We start from the raw sequence: 7014 nt of genomic DNA, 5'->3' as shown, positions 1-7014 counted from the left end.
TACGTTGGAGACGTATCAAGCATCCCCAAGCTTAATTCCTGCTCGTCCTCGAGTAGGTAAATGATAAAAACAGAATTTTTGATGTGGAATGCTACCTAGCATAATTCTCAATGCAATTCTCTTTATTGTGGCATGAATATTCAGATCCGAAAGATTCAAGACAAAAGTCTAATATTGACATAAAAATAATAATACTTCAAGTATACTAACTAAGCAATTATGTCTTCTCAAAATAACATGGCAAAAGAATGTTCATCCCTACAAAATCATATAGTTTGGTCATGCTCCATTTTCTTCACACAAGAATGCTCTCATCATGCACAACCCCGATGACAAGCCAAGCAATTGTTTCACACTTTAGTAATCTCAAAAAAAATTCAACTTTCACGCAATACATGAGCGTGAGCCATGGATATAGCACTATGGGTGGAATAGAATATGATGATGGGTGTTATGTGGAGAAGACAAAAAAAGGAGAAAGTCTCACATAGACGCGGCTAATCAATGGACTAGGGAGATGCCCATCAATTTATGTCAATGCAAGGAGTAGGGATTGCCATGCAACGGATGCACTAGAGCTATAAATGTATGAAAGCTCAACAAAAGAGACTAAGTGGGTGTGCATCCAACTTGCTTGCTCATGAAGACCTAGGGCATTTGAGGAAGCCCATTGTTGGAATATACAAGCCAAGTTCTATAATGAAAAATTCCCACTAGTATATGAAAGTGACAAAACAAGAGACTCTCTATCATAAAGATCATGGTGCTACTTTGAAGCACAAGTGTGGAAAAAAGGATAGTAGCATTGCCCCTTTTTATTTCTTTTTCTTCTTCTTTTTTCCTTTTTTTGGGCCTTCCCTTTTTTTGGCCTTTATTTTTTATTTTTTATTTGGGACAATGCTCTATTAATGATGATCATCACACTTCTATTTATTTACAACTCAATGATTACAACTCGATACTAGAACAAAGTATGACTCTATATGAATGCCTCATGCGGTGTACCGGGAAGGGCAATGAATCAAGAGTGATGTGTATGAAAAATTATGAACGGTGGCTTTGCCACAAATACGATCTCAACTACATGATCATGTAAGGCAATATGACAATGATGATGTGTGTCATGATAAATGGAACAGTGGAAAGTTGCATGGCAATATATCTCGGAATGGCTATGGAAATGCCATAATAGGTAGGTATGGTGGTTGTTTTGAGGAAGATATAAGGAGGTTTATGTGTGACAGAGTGTATCATATCACAGGGTTTGGATGCACCGATGAAGTTTGCACCAACTCTCAAGGTGAGAAAGGGCAATGCATGGTACCGAAGAGGCTAGCAATGATGGAAGGGTGAGAGTGCGTATAATCCATGGACTCAACATTAGTCATAAAGAACTCACATACTTATTGCAAAAATCTACAAGTCATAAAAAACCAAGAATTACACGCATGCTCCTAGGGGCATAGATTGGTAGGAAAAGACCATCGCTCGTCTCCGACCGCCACTCATAAGGAAGACAATCAAATAACACCCCATGTTCCAAATTTGTTACACAACGGTCACCATACGTGCATGCCACGAGACTTGCAAACTTCAACACAAGTATTTCTAAAATTCAAAACTACTCAACTAGCACACTCTAATATTACCACCTTTATATCTCAAAACTATTATCAAGTATCAAACTTCTCCTGGTACTCAATGCACTTTTTATGAAAGTTTTTATTATACCGATCTTGGATGCCTATCATATTAGGACTAAATTCATAACCAAAGCAAATTAACATGCTGTTATAAAGGACTCTAAAAATAATATAAGTGAAGCATGAGAGATGAATAATTTCTATAAAATAGAACCACCACTGTGCTCTAAAAGATATAAGCGAAGCACTAGATCAAAGTTATCTAGCTCAAAAGATATAAGTGAAGCGCATAGAGTATTCTGATAAATTCCGATTCATGTGTGTCTCTACCAAAAGGTGTGTACAGCAAGGATGATTGTGGTAAAATAAAAAGCAAATACTCAAATCATACAAGACGCTCCAAGCAAAACACATATCATGTGGTGAATAAAAATATAGCCTCAAGTAAAGTTACCGATAGAATAAGACGAAAGAGGGGATGCCTTCCGGGGCATCCCCAAGCTTAGGCTTTTGGTTGTCCTTTAATTTTACCTTAGGGTGCCTTGGGAATCCCCAAGCTTAGGATCTTGCCACTCCTTATTCCATAATCCATCAAATCTTTATCCAAAACTTGAAAACTTCACAACACAAAACTTAAACAGAAAATCTCATGAGCTCCGTTAGTAAAAGAAAACAAACCACCACTTAAGGTACTGTAATGAACTCATTCTTTATTTATATTGGTGTTAAACCTAATGTATTCCAACTTATCTATGGTTCATACACACAAATACTAGCCATAGATTCATCAAAATAAGCAAACAACACACGAAAAACAGAATTTGTCAAAAACAGAACAGTCTGTAGTAATCTATAGGTTTTGAATAATTCTGGAACCCCAAAAATTCTAAAATAAATTGCTGGACGTGAGGAATTTATCTATTAATCATCTTCAAAAAGAATTAACTAAATAGCACTCTCCAGAAAAAATGGCAGCAAATCTCGTGAGCGCTAAAGTTTCTGTTTTTTACAGCAAGATCGCAAAGACTTTCCCCAAGTCTTCCCAAAGGTTCTACTTGGCACAAACACTAATTAAAAGTAGTAAACCACATATAAACAGAGGCTAGATGAATTATTTATTACTAAACAGAATCAAAAAGCAAGGAACAAAAATAAAATTGGGTTGCCTCCCAACAAGCGCTATCGTTTAACGCCCCTAGCTAGGCATAAAAGCAAGGATAGATCTAGGTATTATCATCTTTTGTATGCAATCCATATGTGGCTCTCATAATAGATTCATAAGGTAATTTAATTTTCTTTCTAGGGAAGTGTTCCATGCCCTTCCTTAACGGAAATTGGAATCTAATATTCCCTTCCTTTATATCAATAATTGCACCAATCGTTCTAAGGAAAGGTCTACCAAGAATAATAGGACATGTAGGATTGCAATAAATATCAAGAACATTGAAATCCACGGGCACATAATTCCTATTTGCAACAATAGGAACATCATTAATTCTTCACATAGGTTTCTTAATGGTGGAATCTGCAAGATGCAAGTTTAAAGAACAATCATCAAATTCACGGAAACCTAGCAAATCACACAAGGTTTTAGGAATCATGGAAACAGTAGCACCCAAATCACACAACACATAGCATTCATCATCTTTAATTTTAATTTTAATAGGTTCCCACTCATCATAAAGTTTTCTAGGGATAGAAACTTCCAATTCAAGCTTTTCTTCATAAGATTGGATTAAAGCATCAACGATATGTTTAGTAAAAGCTTTATTTTGACTATAAGCATGCGGAGAATTTAGCACGGATTGCAACAAGGAAATACAATCTATTAAAGAACAATTATCATAATTAAATTCCTTAAAATCCAAGATAGTGGGTTAATTGCTATGTAAATTTTTGACCTCATCAATCCCACTTTTACCAATTTTTGCATCAAGATCTAAAAACTCTGAATCATTGGGACGCCTTCTAACTAAAGTTGACTCATCTCTAGTCCCATCATTATCAAGATTCATATTGCAAAACAAAGATTTAATAGGAGACACATCAATCACTTTTAGATCTTCATCCTTATTATTATTTAACTCTTTCGGTTTAGCGGCCATCTTATTAACTAAGGTGGCCTGCTTATCCGAAATTTGGGCAATTAATTTTTCAAGATGAGCAAACTGAGATTTCAAACCGTAAAATTCCTTAGACATATCATCAAGCTCTTTATTCATGTAAACTATAAAACCTTTTTGCTCTTTAAGCTCGTTTCTAAAGAAATTATTATGCTCAAATTGTAAGGACATAAAACTTCTAACATTGTTTTTTATTTCTTCCAGCCTTCTAAGGTGAAGGTCAACACCTTTTGGTAAAGCCATCGCGGCAAACAATCCAATGCACAAGCACACAAGAGGCAAATGAAAAGAGACGAACTAGAAAAGAGAAGGGGAACGGAAAAAGAGGGCGAATAAACGGCAAGGGTGAAGTGGGGAGAGGAAAATGAGAGGCAAATGGCAAATAATGTAATGCGAGGGATAAGAGTTTGTGATGGGTACTTGTATGTCTTGACTTGTGCGTAGATCTCCCCGGCAACGGCACCAGAAATCCTCTTGCTACCTCTTGAGCACTGCATTGGTTTTCCCTTGAAGAGGAAAGGGTGATGCAGCAAAGTAGCGTAAGTATTTCCCTTTGTTTTTGAGAACCAAGGTATCAATCCAGTAGGAGACTACACGCAAGTCCCTCGTACCTACACAAACAAATAAGAACCTCGCAACCAACGCGATAAAGGGGTTGTCAATCCCTTCACGGTCACTTACGAGAGTGAGAACTGATAGAGATAATAATAATAAGATAAATATTTTTGGTATTTTTATGATATAGATTGGAAAATAAAGATTGCAAAATAAATGGTAATAGAAATAGCTTGTTGACGGGAGATTAATATAAAGGAGAATAGACCCGGGGGCCATAGGCACTGGTGGCTTCTCTCGAGATAGCATAAGTATTACGGTGGGTGAACAAATTACCGTCGAGCAATTGATAGAAAAGCGAATAATTATGAGAATATCTAGGCATGATCATGTATATAGGCATCACGTCCGTGACAAGTAGACCGACTCCTGCCTGCATCTACTACTATTACTCCACACATCGACCACTATCCAGCATGCATCTAGAGTATTAAGTTCATAAGAACAGAGTAACACATTAGGTAAGATGACATGATGTAGAGGGATAAACTCAAGCAATATGATATAAACCCCATCTTTTTATCCTCGATGGCAATAATACAATAAGTGTCGTTTCCCTTTCTGTCACTGGGATCGAGCACTGCAAGATTGAACCCAAAAGCTAAGCACTTCTCCCATTCCAAGAAAGATCAATCTAGTAGGCCAGACCAAACTGATAATTCGAAGAGAATTTCAAAGATAACCAATCATACATAAAAGATTTCAGAGAAGAATCAAATATTGTTCATAGATAGACTTGATCATAAACCCACAATTCACCGGATCTCGACAAACACACCGCAAAAAGAGTTACATCGAATAGATCTCCGAGAAGATCGAGGAGAACTTTGTATTGAGATTCAAAGAGAGAGAAGAAGCCATCTAGCTAATAGCTATGGACCTGAAGGTCTGAAGTAAACTACTCACACATCATCGGAGAGGCCATGGAGTTGATGTAGAGGCCCTCCGTGATCGATGCCCCCTCCGGCGGAGCTCCGGAAAAGGCCTCAAGATGGGATCTCTTGGGTAAAGAAGGTTGCGGCGGTGGAAATAGGGTTTCGTGGTGCTCCTGGATGTTTTCGGGGTATATGAATATATATAGGAGGAAGAAGTAGGTCGGTGGAGCCACGAGGGGCCCACGAGGGGGGTAGGCGCGCCTTCCTGCCTCGTGGCCACCTCGTTGGTTGCTTGACATCTACTCCAAGTCCTCTGAATCACGTTTGTCCTAAAAATAACTCTCCCGAAGGTTTCATTCCGTTTGATATTCCTTTTCCGTGAAACACTGAAATAGGCAAAAAAACAACAATTTGCACTGGGCCTTGGGTTAGTAGGTTAGTCCCAAAAATAATATAGAAGTGTAAAATAAAGCCAATTAACATCCAAAACAGATAATATAATAGCATGGAACAATCAAAAATTATAGATACGTTGGAGACGTATCAGCGGGGCCATGGATGAGATCGACGGCGGTTGAACCCGAGGGGTTGGGGGTGGGCCACTTAACATGTGACATAGCCCGCCTCAGGCCGTCGTTGTCAATGACCTCGATGTCGTAGGCGGCGGCCAAGACATGCCCGCATACTCTAGCACGCTGCTTGAGTGCCTGCCACCAGTAATGGTCGTCAGCTTCCTCGGCGACGTCGGGCGAAGAGACCGCGATACACCTCTTTTGGGCCAGTCGCTCCTCGAGCTCCACGGGAAGCGTAGCCGAGCTTAGGCTGCGACGCTCTAGAGTGGGGGGTGGGGATGGGGATCTGTGGGAAAGGGGGCGTTTGGCAGGCGTCATCTAAGAAACTCAGGGCGGCCTGGGTATGGTGATCGGTGGGTAAGCTGCACGGGCAAACTGGCGGATGTTGACAATGGAGGCCTTGCAGCGGCGGCTGCGGCTGCGGCAGTGGGGACCTTGCTAGGGTTTCGAGCAAGGGAGGGTGTGTGTGTGTGCGCGCACGCCCGAGGAGGTTTTGGTGTGTGTGTGTGTGGAGGGGGAGGGGGTGTTTGAGGAAATGATGCGGGTACTGAAAATTTTACTACGCGGGAGTCAAACGCAGGAGTGAAATGCCAGGGCTATTGAAAATTTTGATGATAGTGCATCGCACACGGTCCGGAGATAACAACCGTGTGTTATGAAACAAAAAAACCGTCGAGGCTGGCAGATATTTTCTAGGGATGCAGGCGGGATTGGGAACAAGAAATATCGCACATGGTTTGGAGATAACAACCGTGTGTTGTGAAACAGAAAAACCCTCGAGGCGGGCAGATATTTTTGAGAGGAGGAGCCTCGTGGAGCCCAATGTACTGTGCGGATGTGTGCGTGACAGGGGCACCGTCGTGGCACATGGTTAGTTTGAGTGAACCGTGTCCGTTCCGTCATCCGACTTGTCTAATGTTCATAAATTTGGCGAAAAATGACGCGGTAGAGGGTCAGAACATGAACACACTTGCATGTGGACCAAATTTATGTATGAAAAGGGTGGTTTGATTTTCAAATACTAAATGCAACTTCGATGTGGCACCTATCTCGCAAAGCTCACGGTATTGCTTGCCCCCACCCCCCTCGTGTCTGCACGAAGGGAATCCTAAGCTATGAATGCATGCCCCTCCCCCCCCCCAACCGAGGTTCACCTAGCAAAGTGTGAAGTACCTAGCAGCCCCCC

The sequence above is a fragment of the Triticum dicoccoides genome, chromosome 1A, assembly GCF_002162155.2.
Source record: "Triticum dicoccoides isolate Atlit2015 ecotype Zavitan chromosome 1A, WEW_v2.0, whole genome shotgun sequence".
Taxonomy (NCBI): Eukaryota; Viridiplantae; Streptophyta; class Magnoliopsida; order Poales; family Poaceae; genus Triticum; species Triticum dicoccoides.
The sequence above is the reverse complement of the archived record's forward strand: the minus strand, read 5'-3'. Positions refer to the sequence as shown.